The sequence below is a fragment of the Ochotona princeps genome, chromosome 22, assembly GCF_030435755.1.
Source record: "Ochotona princeps isolate mOchPri1 chromosome 22, mOchPri1.hap1, whole genome shotgun sequence".
NCBI classification, from domain to species: Eukaryota; Metazoa; Chordata; class Mammalia; order Lagomorpha; family Ochotonidae; genus Ochotona; species Ochotona princeps.
The window spans coordinates 36516190-36530997 of record NC_080853.1 but is presented as its reverse complement, the minus strand read 5'-3'; the positions used below and the strand labels follow the sequence as shown (position 1 = coordinate 36530997).

Genomic DNA, 14808 nt, shown 5'->3' with positions numbered 1-14808 from the left:
TGTGTGTGTGTGTGTGTGTCTCCTGGAGCCTTGCCATGCACTCTAATGAGTTCCAATAGTTTCTTAGTGGAGGTTTTGATTCTGCTATATAGAGAATCATGTCATATGCAGACAAGAATAATTTGCCTTAAAAAGAAAGAAAAAAAAATGAATAATTTGCCTTCCCACATACTTCTTGCCTAATGGCTGGAGCTTGAAATGTTGAGAGCTGTACTGAATAGCAGTGGTCAAAGTGGGCACCTTAATTCCAAATCCAGTGTGATGTTGTGTGTCAGGTATTGCCTTGGTCTTGATGAGCAATATTGGTTTGCACCTCATTTACTTCTGATTTCTGTCATGAAGGGATATTGTTTTATCAGATGCTTTCTCTGTGTCTGTCATGTGGTTTTTATTCTTGCGTTTGTTAATGTGATGTGTCACATTTATTGATTTACATGCGTTGAAGTATCTCTTTCACCAGGGAGAAGTCCCATTTTGGGTGAATGATCTTTCTGATGTGCTGTTAGAATATATTAGCTAGTATTTTACTTATGATTTTTCACCTGTGTTCATTAAGGACATTGGTCTCTAGTTATCTCTGTTAGTTGTACCTTTTTTCATATTTCTAGTTTTGGACTTTTGGCCTCATCGAAGAAGTTTGAGAGGATCCTTCCCTTCCAGTTGTTTTGTATAGTTTGAAAAGAAATGGAATTATCTTTAAAAGTTTGGTAGGATTCAACAGTGAAGGTAGGGAGTCCAGCTTCTAGGAATATTTTAATTTTCCTTTGACTTTTCTGTAACTCATTATTCATGAAAGAGCATATTAAGTCTCCATGTGTTTGTATATATTCCAGAGTTTTTAAATTTCTGCCTTCATTACACTGTGGGCAGAAAAGATCTTATATGTAATATTGTTCACATAGTTGAGAGGAATGAATGTCCATGTGGGCCTCCGATGAGGGTGGGGAGGGCCAGGCGTGGAGGAAGGTGAGTGGGTCACATGCCTCATTCTTTCCTTTTTCTCTGCTCTGTCTGCAGAGGGTTTGGGGGAGAGGGCCGCTTTCCTCCTCATCATACATAGATCACACATCAGTACCCGGGGATGGGGGGGGGGGCCTGTCCTTTGCTGATGCCCTGGAGACCCCAATGTGGGAAGAATGCTCCGAGAGTGTTCCTGGAGCTGTCACTGCTCCAAGGTCCACTGGTTGACAAAAGTCCACCTTGGCGTAGCCACAGACCCAGGAACGTGCTGCAAAGCTTGGCCACGAGAATTGTCCAACCTCTTTCTATCCTCTGTTGAGGCAGCCAGCATCCTCTGCTGGCCTAGTGGAGCTGGCTATCATGTTCTCCATGTGCAACTGGACATGCTTTCCACTGCACGCGCAGCTGTGGAGGCCCAGTCCCAGTCCGTGCGCTCCCAGGTCTGACTGCACATCCTGTGGTGAGTCCTGCTGGGTAGTCTTGAGGTGACCTCAGAGTTGACACTTCGATGCACTAGCCGATTCAGAATGAAGTTCGACCTGTCATGTGCAGCAGACAGTGCACATACCATTGAGGCAGCCTGGTCAGTTCCACCTCAGCCACACATCCCACACACTGATGGGTGCTGTGGCCAGCTCAGCCAGACTGTCAGACCCAACCTTCATGCAGTGGGTGCTGCAGCTTAGCTCAGCCTCACTTGCCCTCCAAACCAGCCTTTGATGTATGCCCAACAGATGCTGCTGCCCTTTCCGGGCCTGGCCCACATCCAGCCACCCCAGCCCTGATGCTTGTGCTTAGCAGCTATAGGTACAGCCTGGCAGGGGAATACCCACAGTTCCCCTAGCCTGCTCCTAGCCCCATCTCAGACTCAGTAGTGGGAGCTGTGCCTAGCATGGGAGTTCTTCAAGTTCTCCTACCAGGCCTGCCGTCAGCCCTGGATCTCGTGTGTGCTGTCGAGTGCTGCTTGGTGTAGTCTGCCCTCATTTATGACCCTTGAATGCGCCAGCAGGTGCTGCTGCCTTGCTCCACCCAGCATTCTCCCAGCCCCAGCGGTGTGTCAGCTAGGTCCTTGTCAGGTGTGTTCCTTGGCCCAGCTTGGCTCAGTCTGTCATTGCCTGCCAGCTCTCTGCATAAACCAGTGGTTGCTGCAGTCCCACAGGTGCAGGACCACAAGTCCTCTACAGAATCTGCCCCCCAGCTCTAGTTCTCTAGTGTCCCAGCCCAGTTGACCCACTTCTTGCTCTGGCATTCATGGGTAGGTATTGTGGCCAGGCCCAGCCAGGAATGTCCTCCAGCCCCAGCTGGCAGATGATGCTGTTTAGCCCAGCCCAGGTCTCCCACGACTGACCCAGACATGTCCTCTGCTTTCAGCCTTCTAAACCACTCTGTCTCAGCTCCCCTGTCCACCTGCAAGTGCAGTGGCCTGGTTTGTGGACGACCTCCAAAATCATTCCTTGTCAAACGAACACTCACCCACTCCCAATCCAGTATGTCTCCAGCCTCCTTCTTGGCAGTTGCTAGGCCCCGCCACCTAGGGTGGTGCATCCTGCCTGGAGACCCCCATCTTTCCACTTATTAAAAAAAAAGGTATGCTGGCACATTGGTAGAATGAACTTCAAATTTGGCATTAACCAGGCCCAGAACCCCTGCCACCTATTGGCTGCTTTCCTCTCAACAGTGTAACTCTTGCCTAGGTACCAGGCCATCTAGGCAGTTACCTACAGCTGGGATATGCATTCCTTCTATAAATATTTTGCTGAAGTTTTGTTCATAAGTGAATGCTGAATTTTATTGAATGTTTTTCTTCATGTATTGAGCTAATTGTCATGACTTTTATCCTTCGTTCTCCTGATGTGATTAGCGTATGTTGAATCATGGAATGCTGATGTCCTTGGCAGTAGCTTAATTTGATGGAGTTCTATTCCCTAAAGGAATATTTTTTAGAGAACATTAGTTTGATAGCAGCATGGAAACTCAATGCCATATGAATTCATACCTGGCTCCTCATACTCTTGTCTTGATGTAGTGAAATCCGAGAAATGGAAACTCTACTCCGTTAGGTGCAACTGAGAATACAGGGCGCCCTCTCCTCCCAGCTGCTGACACGGGGGCAGCATCCCTTCATTTCTTTTCTCTTCAGGTACTTGCTGCCAGAACTATGTTCTGGGTGAGTAAAACTGAGCGGTATGAGCCAGCCACCACTTGAGTGATGGGAGTTTCTTCAGCGCGTGTGATCCACGGTGCTGGAGTCCACCGTGATTGAGATTGTGAGCTTTGGGGTGCAAGGGTCAGGCGTTTGGAAGAGACTGCCTAAATGTGCTGAGTTTTTTTATTTTGGTTGTGAGAAAAGAGAACAGAGAGCGCACACTTACCTGTTGGCTCACTTTCCAGATGCTGCCAGCAGGTGGAGATGGGCTGAGTCAGAGCTGGGGGCTGAGGAGCAGGTTAACCCACTGATGGGGATGCCTGCTGCCCTGCTGGCCTGGTGCTTGCTCTTATAAGCATTTGACGGAGTGAACCAGAAGACAAATCTCTCTTTATCTTGATTCTTCCCTCTCTTTATTTCAGACACATAAATTGATTGTTTTTCAAAATATAAGTCACTCTGGACGTTGAGATAGACGGGTCCCGCAGGCTTCAGGGAAGTCTATACAAAATTTAGTCTCCTTGGACAGTAGCTTCTATTAGAAAAAATTAAAGTTCTGATTTTCTTTCTACTGAGGTAGGGTACGCTGCATGAAGTATAGGGCTGTGTGATTTGGAATTCAACCAAGGTCATATTGTAGTGATCCAGCCCTCTCCCCGTTGCTTTGCTTTGAAGTAGACAAAGTAGCCCAGAAGTGTGAAGACCGTAGCTTTGCATGGTCTCAGCCTTCATCGCTCTTACTGTCCAGGGAGATCAAGATTTGATCTGACGTCACGTGTGATGTCACATGTCACCTCATCGGTGGCTCACCAAAGCATGGTTGGTGTTGCAAGGGTTACATGGACCATGAGAAGGGAGATGTGTATGGCTAGAGAAAGATAAGACAAGGGCCTGGGATGTATCAGTGCTGGGAAAGGACTTGAAGGTGTGGTCTGCAATGGAAAAATATCATGTTTCTGAGAATCGGCCTACCGTGCCCCCAAACCCACTCCCTGTCTGATAGTGCTTCCTGGTAGCATCAGAAATACCGTCAGGATCTTTGTTATCAGATAATACACCTTTAGTTGATGAATCTGTTGACAAGTGTCGATGAGTACATGACACATATCCCACCTTTTGGTGTGGTGTTCTCCATTTTACCATAGGTAATTCAGTACTCAAAGTGGTCATTGTTGAGACGCTGTTTAGGAAGTGAAGGTAGTTCAGAAGAAACGCTTTTGTAGAAGATACTGCTTTGGGTATGACTGGCCCTTTTTTTCTTCTATACTTTCTGTGTGTTTTGCAAATGCAGTATGCCTACTTAATCTATTTTGTAATTCATTTTAAAGAGTTACATAGAGATTTAGAAGATAACACAGAGACAAAGAGAGAAGTAGAGAAAGATCTTTCATTCACGGTTTGCTGCCCGCGTGGCTCAGCATGCAGGGCTGTGCCAGGCCGAAGCCAGCTCTCCCACTGGATGCAGACGGCCAAGCACCTGCCACTTCTGTAGATGCCTTAATAGGGAACTGGGTTGCAAGTGGAACAGCTGGTCTCACTGAATATCATTTATTCATCCTTGATAATCATAAATGTTTAGTATGACAAGTGATTCTATAAAATTTAAATATATGACACTTTCAGTGTTAATGTTTGAGCAATACAAACAAGACACAATACTGTTCCCAGTTGTTATTTTTTAATTAAGACAGACTTAGTACTGTCAAGCAATGCTTTTGTTGTGTGGCAACAGCATGCTGACACCATTCTGGTGGGCAAATAGCACGCTGTCATGCCCATGACAACTTCTGTGGGATCGGACTCTCTGGTGTGTAATTCAGTTCCTCTCCACGCTGTCACCGATGGATATCTGTGTGGGTTTCTGAGTCATTCTGGGGTGGATTGCTCTGTGTTGCAGTTGTGTGGTGCCAGGATCGAGGTTGCTGCTTTTCGGGGCAAGTAGCAGGTTTCTTCCTGAGACACCTGTCCAGTAAGAAGTAGGCAGTTGCTCTGCAGATGTCATGGGACACATTGGCTGGTGTCCTGTGGTCTAAAGCAAGGGAAGTGGCAAAGGCAAGTTACCATGGGACAGGATCATGTGAAGGCTGTAAGCTTGGGGATATGTCATTTGGAACAGTTTCTAGAATGTATACTTAATAAAATCCATCCATTGTTTTCCTGTATAGTTGCTGGCTATATAAATTCAGGTTGCATGATGTATATTTTCTTTGGAATTTTGTATATTTAAATGTCAAGACAGTCTAGTAAAAGCATTGTGTGGAATCCTGTGTGGCACATCTGAACTAATAGGAAATGACTTAATACTACACAAGTATTTTTCTGAGTTTAGATTTTAGTGACAGCAGAATCTTTCTTTGGCATACTATAATTTACTTGGGCAGTCATCTTTAAAATTATGCATTATATCTTGGTGGTAACATCAAATTAAAAAAAAAGAACTGACTAATAAATATTATAAATAAACATGACTAACCTAGTGATAAGATGTTTTATCTGTGCCAGTTCAAGTGGCACGTGGGTGCTTTTCTTGCCACTCATGGCACAGTTCAGCTCTGGAATGCAAGGGAGGCTTCTTGTCTCTCTGCCTGCCGTGTCTGCCCTTGGTGTGTTTATTTCCTGAGCGTGTTTTGTGCAGTAGACTGTAGGAGCAAGCCAGACACTACTTTCACTACTCTCCATCTCCCCTCTCTTCCAGGTATAATTCTGAGACCTCTGCATTTTTTCCAAGACCAAGAAAATGAGCTCATCTTGTGTAAGTGTTTATTTCTGTACTGTTTGATGGTCATCGTGGTGAGATAGCGTACCGTCCTTCCTGGAAATCTACATTTGGTCGAATGTGGTCCCCATTAGCTTTGGGAAACACGTACTGGATCCCCGGTTAGACCAGGGCTGCACGGAGGACCTACGCTGCAGATTTGTAAATACACGTTCCTCTCACGCCGTCTGTATGTGCAGGTTGGGCTGCGTACTCTGAGATGTATATCTTCAAATACCCCATTCTTCATGTGGGTTTTAACCTGCTGGAAGTAGTCTTAATTCTGTTCTTTAAGTATTTACAAACAGCTTGCATTGCCATTTTGCAACATTTAAAAATTTATATGCGAGCTAAAGAAAGACACAAAAACTCCATGCTAGTTTAAGACAGGGAAGGACAGAGCTCTCACCGAGCGGTTAGGTCTCCACATGCCAGGAGCAGCCAGGGCTGGGCCTGCCCCTCACATGGGCTGTGGAAGCCTGTGCCTGTCCTGCTGCTGCTTCCTGGGGTCTGCGTCAGCAGCAGGCTGGGATCAGCGAGCAGCTGGTAACAGACCCAGGCAGTCTGACAGGGGGTTGTTTCTCGGGAGACTGGGCCACAGGTCTTTCGGTTTCATGGCACATCTGCTGTGTTGAGGGGGAACATGCGCTTGCAGGTTTTGGTGTCCTTTGAAGACTTGGCTGTGGAATTCACCTGGGAGGAGTGGCAGGAGCTGAACCACGCCCAGCGCGTCCTGTATAGGGATGTGATGCTGGAAACCTACAGCAGCCTGCTGTCCCTGGGTGAGTGACAGGCTCGACATGCCCAACTGGAATGGGTTTTTTTTTTTCCAATTGACTCTGAACTGAGCACTTTATAAGCGAACGCTGGGTGAGTACTGGATTGAGTCCATGAAGACTCTAAGCCCCTGTCCTCCAAGATTTGAATCAGAACATGTTCCTTCTTCAGAAAAATCCAAATTCGTGATTTGACAGAGTCTTTCACTGTTCCCTGTTAACAGGGTACTGCCTCACCAAACCTGACCTGATCTTCAGATTGGAACGAGGAGCAGAGCCATGGATGGTTCGGGACTGCCCAGCCCAGCGCCTCCAAGGTCAGTGGGCACGTGCTTGCCAAGGGGGCAGAGCCAGCGAGAAAGCAGCGAGCGTGCTCTGAGACGCCTTTTACGGGTGTTTCCTGATGTCCCGGCGTGAGACAGCTGGCCTAAGCCATCCGACACAGGCTTCCCCAGCTCCCAGGAGCGCAGCCCCAGCACTCCTGGGCCTTGGCATGAATGCTTAGATGCAACCCCTCAGTTCTAACCTGTTTCATGCTCTGATTTTCCTCAGGAAGTTTCTCTTGTATTTATTAACCCCATTTGTTCTTATTAATTGAGGGGCTCATTGAAATTGGTTCTTCTTATTTGTTCAGACTGGGGCCCCACTTAGAGCCCGGGTGTGGCACACATTCCAGGGCTGAACCAGTGAATGGGCGCTCCCTCCTCTCTCAGCCTCTAATTCAATAATAAAATAAAGAATACCTGCAGATATTTCAGGGTTGGAACAGTGCCTGGGAACTCTTTGTAGATTTCTCATATTGTTTCCTCCTCTGTTCACCGACCCTTAAAAAAGTAAAATGTTCCTATTTTGATGTCAGAAGTTGCGGGGCTGTGTTTGACACTGTGGTATATGGGTCAAGCTGCACTGCCTGCAGTTGAGCTGCTCCACTGCCCATCCACCTGCCTGCTGATGCATCTGAGAAAACAGCAGGAGGCGGTCCAAGTCTCTCGGCCCCTAAACCCACCCGGGAATCCTAGAAGAAGCTCCAAGCTCCCAAGTTCAACTCCCAAGTTCAGCCTGGCCCACCTCTGGCTCTCAGGCAGATTTGAGAAGGGCTGATTTGCCGCCCTTTGGGGATAAGACAGTAGGAGGAAGACTGTTTCTCTCTGCCTCCCCCTCTCTGTTAACTCTTTCAAATTAAAAGAAAAAATGAGACTAAGCCGGAAGTGTCATAGACACTTGGCAAGAAGTGGTTCTGTGCTCACGAAGAGAAGGGAGGAGGTTGTGTGTCCCAAAGTTAGGTCAACCCCTGTAGTGATGATGAATGCTCAGATTGGTGTGGGAATAGAGTTTATAATTTGAATCCTTCCTTTTTCAATATCACTGTAAAATAACAAAAAGATAATAAATGCATAAAAATTCAGTCTTCTGTGAAAATAGAAGGAAACTGATCCTCCAGTACAGACACTAAAGACCTTCAGAAGTGCAAGTTATCAAGCAACCATTGTAGCAAAAGGACATTTGTTCTCAGAATGAGCTAGAAAACACTTTACAAAGGTGAACATACTTTGAGTTACAGAAACAAAACTCTTACACTGGAAGGAAAAGCTTATTGAGAGCTTATGGAAGCTTTTCTTTGTGCCTGCTTGTGGTTCTGAGAAGCTGAAAATGACAGTAACCCAGACATAGATCAGGATTGTAAAAGCGAGTGGCCGGAAGGAAGCCTGCCTTCTCTGAGGAAGCGTTATTGAAATGTCTGCGGAGTCAAATTAGAAGGACTGATATGCACATACTCCTGTTAAACTCCTAGGCTGCTAAGACAGGAAGGAACATCCTTGCCTTTACCTGTGGGTTTCAGAACACACACTTCAATGGGATTCATGAGTATGACCATGCTGTTTTCTCCTTTCAGTTGCCCACAGAAGACGCGATTTGATCGTGACCAGCAAGGAGAGTCAGGACAGAAGTTTGAGGAAAACTCTGATCACAAACAACACCACCTTCACTTACAAGGGATCTGAATCGAGAAAGACACCCAGTGTGGTCTCAAGCCATATTCCCAAACTGGTCATCAAAAAGGAAAATTATTCAGGCGTGAAGCTTGAGACGTATGATGCATTTCACAGCATGCATCTCCCTGCTGTGCTAGAAGAGGTGCAGGCTGGGGAGAGGTTCGATGTGTTTGGTGTGCATGGGAATTGTCATTGCTCGAGGCTGGTTAGTCAGCACCCCAGGGTGCAGCCTGTGCCGCAGCTGCTCGAGCACAGTGGGCTGGGGAAATGTTTGCAGAGGAAGATGTTCTTCACGTTTGAGAGGGCTTATCCGAGAGATCCCTATGATAAGCCCACTGTCACTGGAAGTACCATTCAGCTAGAAAAGGAAACTTTGCTGAAAAACCCTAACCTCAGTAGGTATCAACAGACTCACACACAAGATAAACTCTGTGACTCTTTGAAGTATGAGCAGGACATGAATTACCAGTCAGATCTTGCAATGAATCTGAGACATCATGCTGGAAGAAAATCCTATGCATTTGAGCCCACTAAGCAGTTTTTCAGCTACAGATCCTCCCAGACCACTCATCACAGAACTCACATAGGGAAAATGCCTAATGAGTACAGTGAATGCGGGAAAAGCTTTTCCTGCAAACCAGCCCTTGCGACCAATCCAAGGATCCCTGCAGAGGAGATGATATATAGATGTGACGAGTGTGGGAAGACCTTTGCTCGGAGGTCATACCTCAGCAGGCACCAGAGAATCCGCCCAGAGAAAAAACCATTTGTGTGTAATGTGTGTGGAAAAGCCTTTTCGAGGAAGTCAGACATCATAACACACCACAGAATCCACACTGGAGAGAAGCCATTTGCATGTGGTGAATGTGGAAAAGCCTTTTCCCACAAGTCATACTTCCTCACACACCAGAGAATTCACACAGGGGAGAGACCTTTTAAATGCGGTGTGTGTGGAAAGGCCTTTTCGAGGAAGTCACATCTCGTAACACATCAGAGAACTCACACAGGGGAGAAACCGTTTAAATGCAGTGTGTGTGTCAAAGCCTTCTCCTGTAAGTCAGACCTCAATAAGCATGTGAAAATTCACACCGGGGAGAAAGCTTACGAGTGTAATGAGTGTGGAAATGCCTTTTCGAGGAGGTCAAACCTCCTGACGCATAAGAGAATTCACACCGGGGAGAAACCTTTTGACTGTAGTGAGTGTGGAAAAGCCTTTTCCTGGAAGTCAGACCTCAGAAAGCATCAGAGAATTCACACAGGGGAGAGACCTTATAAATGTAGTGAATGTGGAAAAGCTTTTTCCCACAAGTCGCATGTCATAACTCATCAGAGAATTCACACGGGGGAGAGACCTTTTGAATGTAACGAGTGTGGAAAAGCCTTTTCCTGGAAGTCAGACCTCAAGAAGCATCAGAAAATTCACATGAGGAAAAGACATTTAAATGCAATGAGTGTAAAAATGCCTTTTGCTGCAGGTCCAGTCTCCTAACACAGCAGTGAATCCATCCAGGGAGAAACTTTATGCATGTCATCAGTGTGAGAATGCTGTTGGGCACAAGTTACACTTGAACATCAGAGAAGTTACACATGAAGAGCATCTTGAATGTAATGAGTGTAGGAAAGCCTTTTCCAGGAAGCAGCACTTAATAGCATGGAAGAGAATTCATACAGGTAGAAACTTGGTGAATGTACGAGTACAGAAATCTCCCCAGAAATCCCAATTCCTCTTAAAGTTTCACGTAGGGAAGAGACCTATGCATAGTAGAAGAAAGCCTTTTGTCAAAAACGCACTTGCATGAACGCCAGAGAACCCACAGGGAAGATACCTTTCGAATGCAGGGAATGTGGCGAAGTCTATTGGCAGAGGTTAGACTTCCTAACTCAGTAGGAAATGACACAGCAGGCAGTGCGTGCGGAAATGCCCTTCCCCGCGATCACACCTCATCACATCAGACAGTTCACACAAGAAAAACCTTTTGAATGTAATAAATGTGGAAAGGTGCTGGTACCATGGCGTAGGAGGTTATGCCTCTGCAGTGCTGGCATCCCATATGGGCACCAGTTTGAGTCCCAGCTGCTCTGCTTCTGATCTAGCTCCCTGCTAATACGCCTGTGCAAGCAACAGATGTGTTAAGTGCTTGGGCCTCTGCACCCACGAGGGAGAGCTGGAAGAAGCTCCTGGCTTCAGGCCACCAGCCCAGCTCTGGTCCTTGCTGCCATCTAAAGAGTGAACCAGCAGAAGGAGGATCTTTGAGTCCTCTCTCTTTAAGTCTGCCTGTGACAAAAACTTTTTCAAAAGGAAATGTAGGAAAGCTTTTTACCTGGAATCACACTGTTGTGAAAAACACATCAGAAAATTTGCACAAGGGAGAAAATTTCTGAAGGCAGTGACCGCCAGACACGTAAGGGCGACAGCAAGTCAGTGTGATGAGTATGGAAAGGCATTTTCATAGAAGTCATAGTTCGTAAGATTCACATAATCACGAAACTTTATAAATGCAGTGAATATAGAAAATTGTTTTCTAGAGATCACACATCAGAAACCTTGCCCAGGAAAAGCTTTATGAATGAAATGAATTTGGGAAAAAAAAAAAAAACAGTTTCCCATGATTGAAGTCTCAATAGGCATAGAATTTTAAATATGGATGGGAAATTTGAATTAATTGTGGAAACTTGCTGCAAGTTAAAGCATATAGAACTATACAAAAGAAAAATAGTATCATGATAATGCGAAAACATTGTTAATGTAAAGAAAAGATTGTCTGTATTCTGTAGGCGTGAATTCAAGGAGGCAGTTGCTGTCCTTGCTTCCTCGTTCCACACTTTGCACAGTTCCTCTCCCTCCATATGGTTCCAGAATATTTTAACATGGTTTTAATCTGTTCTGTATTCAAAGGCTTAATTTGCCAATACTCATAAAGTTCAAAACAAAAGTGGAAGGCCAGAAGGCCGTATTCTGCTGAAGTGCAAACTAGGGTTAAAAATGACAGTGACATCCCAAAGTGACCACTTCAGTCCTATACTTTTTGTGTGTTCTACATTAATTACCACATATCAGGGAAAGCATAGTTATCTTTTTGAATGTGGTTACATCATGATGTTCAGCTATATCATTTTGTTGCAAAACAGGATTTTTGTTGTTAGTTTAAAGACGTATTTTTTTTTTTTTTTGAAAAGGCAGATTTACAGAGAGAAAAAACGATTTTCCACCTGCTGGTTCACTCACCAAATGGCTGCAGTGGCCAGAGTTGAGCAGACCCAAAGCCAAGATCCTCCTCCAGGTCTCCCATGCAGGTGCAGGGTGCAAAGCTTTTGGCTATCCTCTGCTGCTTTCCCAGGCCACAAGCAGGAGGCAGAGCAGTTGAGATGTGAACTGGTGCTCATATGGGATGCCAATGCTTGCGGGTGGAGGATTTGTCAGTTGAGCCATTGCACTGGGCCTCTGAATTTTATTTTTACTTATTTTTTTTGGCTGAGTAGTATTCCACTGTTTTTCCATGCATCACTTGATGGACATTCGGGTTGATTCCATATCTTAGCAATTACGCACTTAGCTGCAGTACACGTGGGTGTACAGATAGCCCGCTCCGGGGCTGATGTCACTGTAGGTAAATTCCCACACATGGGCTGGATGGTCATATGGTGAATTTGTTCAGATTTCTTCAGAAGCTCCATACTGTTTTCCATCTGGCTGTGCTAGTTCATGTTCTCAATGAGAGTAGATTAGTGCACTTTTGTCTCGCTACTCTTTATCCACTGTTTTCTTTTATGATAGCCATTCTAATTGGGATAAGGTGCAACTTTATTGTGGTTTTTATTTGCATTTCCCTGATGCCTGGTGAGCTTGAAAATTCTTTCAGGTGTTAGCAGTTTGCATTTCATTTTTTTTTGCAAAAAGTTTGTTCATGTTCTTCGCACTTTTGTCAACTGGATTGTTTTGTTGCTAAGTTTGAGTTCTTTATAGATCCTGAATATTGTTCTTCTATTGGTTACAGAATTTGCAAGAATGTTCTCCCGTTCCATTGGTAGTCTTTACTTTGCTGATGGTTTCCTTTGCGGTGTAAAAGCTTTTTCTTGATGTGATTCCAGTGGTTTTATTTGGACTTGAATTGGGCTCCTTGGGTGTCTTCCAAGCAGCCTTTGTCCGTGCCTGTGACCTGCAGGCTGTCTGCAATGTTGTGCTCTAGTAATTTGAAGGTATCAGCTCTTAGAATTGTATCCTTGGTCCATTTTAGCCTTGATATTTTTCATAAGGTGTAAAATCGGGTGCTTTGTTATCATCCGTCTGCAAATGTAGACCCAACTTTACTCTCACCGTTTGTTGAAGAGCCTGTGGTTTCTCCCTAGGAGAATTTCAGCCTAATATCACTCAAAAGTTATTTTCCTGTAGATGTGTGGATTAATTTCTTTGGCTTCCGTTTTGTTTCACTGATTTGCATGCTGTGTTTGTGTGCCGGTACCAGGCTGTTCTCAATACAAGTGCCCTGTAACACATCTTGAAGTTTGGTATTGTGACGCTTCCAGCTTCAGCTTTGTTGTTTAAAGATTGCTTTAGCGTATTGGGGGTCTCTGGTGTTCCCATATGAATTTTAGCAATTTCTCGATCCAAGAAAAATGCTGCGGGTGCTTTGATTGGGATTGCGCTGGACATGTAAATTGCTCTCAGTAGGATGAATGCTTCGATTGTTCATTCTACCAAATCCACAGACATACAAGATTATTCCAGGTTTTGCTGTCTCTTTAAATATTTTTGTCATTGTTGAAGATCCCTGAGTTCTTTGGTTAGATTTGCTAAGAGATACTAAATGTTTTTTGCAATGATTATGAAAGGGACTGATATTACAGGTTTTTTTTTTTTTCTCAGCCATGGAATGTTTCTGGACACAGAGGGTATTAATTTTTTTTATTGGTTGATTTTTTTTTTTTCTGTCACTTTACTGAACTCCCTTATGAAATCCAGCAGTCTCTTTCTAGAATCTTCTGGCCTCCCTGTATAAGTTTATATAGAGAAGAGTGTCATTTGCAAACTGGGAAAACTTCCTCAACACTGACTTGCATCCCTTGGCTTTCCTTTTCTGTTCTAATGGATACAGCTGAAAATTCCAGACTCAGTTTCAGAACTATCCCTCTCATGAGCTCACCCAGCTGTGTGCCCCTGCACGGCTAGTCCAGGCACCCTTTCAATGGTGGCGTAGAAAGCAGCACGCATTCAGCCTTGACCTGAGTCTCCTCCCTGGCGCACTCTGGCTTCAGTCTGAATCCTGAGTTAAGATGGCGCGTTAGATTCTGCATCTGGCAGTGTTGTCCATGACAGCTAAGGGGTGAGCAAGCACTGTGGTGTTTAGGAAAACATTGCATCATATGTTTTGTTTCACTGCCTGTTGGAATTCATGTAAAAGAAGAACCTTGTGATGTAACAGAAGTGAGAACTTGGAGAAACACCAGCAAAAATACAGAGAAAATGTTGAAATGTAACGTACGGAACCACAGGCAGTAGGAACTCCCCATAAAGGACTTACTTTGTGTGACAGACTGGCTCTGTGCTCTTCACAATGTACTTCGTTTCTTTGATATCCAGCCTGCGTTGTTGGGTGGGACTATCCTCTTAAGGATGGGACAATGGCAATATGTTATATTTTCACACAAATTTTGTATTTGTTATATGGCACTTGAAATACCCTGTCAGTTGCAAAGCTAACTGATTGTGTTGTTTTCCCATGATCCCTTCTCACCTTCTTCTTCTGTAGAGTGGGGTCTGACCATAAACACGATACCTTCTGTGTATGTGCCAGATAAAATAGCATCTCCCAGCTTTAGATCACGTTTGGTCTCTCTGGATTGGGGAATGTATCTCTGAGCACTTATATTCAAAAGAAAAGATTTCTTTTGTATTTCAAAGAGTTACAGAGAGAACGATAGTGATCTTCAATCCACTGTTTCACTCCCTAAACGGCCACTGCTTTCCAAAGCCTGTAACAGGGAGCTGGAGCAGAAGTGGAGCAAGCCGGAACTTGAACTGGCACCCCAATGGGATGTTGGCACTGCAGTCTGAGGCTTACTGTGCAATACCATGGTGTCAGCCCACTGACGACCTTTGTCCTCGGGGGAATCACAGACGTGTATGTCTACGTCGGGACTTGTCCACATTGCCAGATGCTTGGTAACTGGGTGAAGGAG

The 14808-nt window shown here is 45.0% G+C and overlaps 1 pseudogene; it reads left to right on the top strand.

The window, feature by feature from the left end:
* LOC131482983 (zinc finger protein 717-like) overlaps positions 1-11370 on the top strand; it is a 36866-nt pseudogene extending 25496 nt beyond the window's left edge.
* Positions 11371-14808: the final 3438 nt, after the last annotated feature.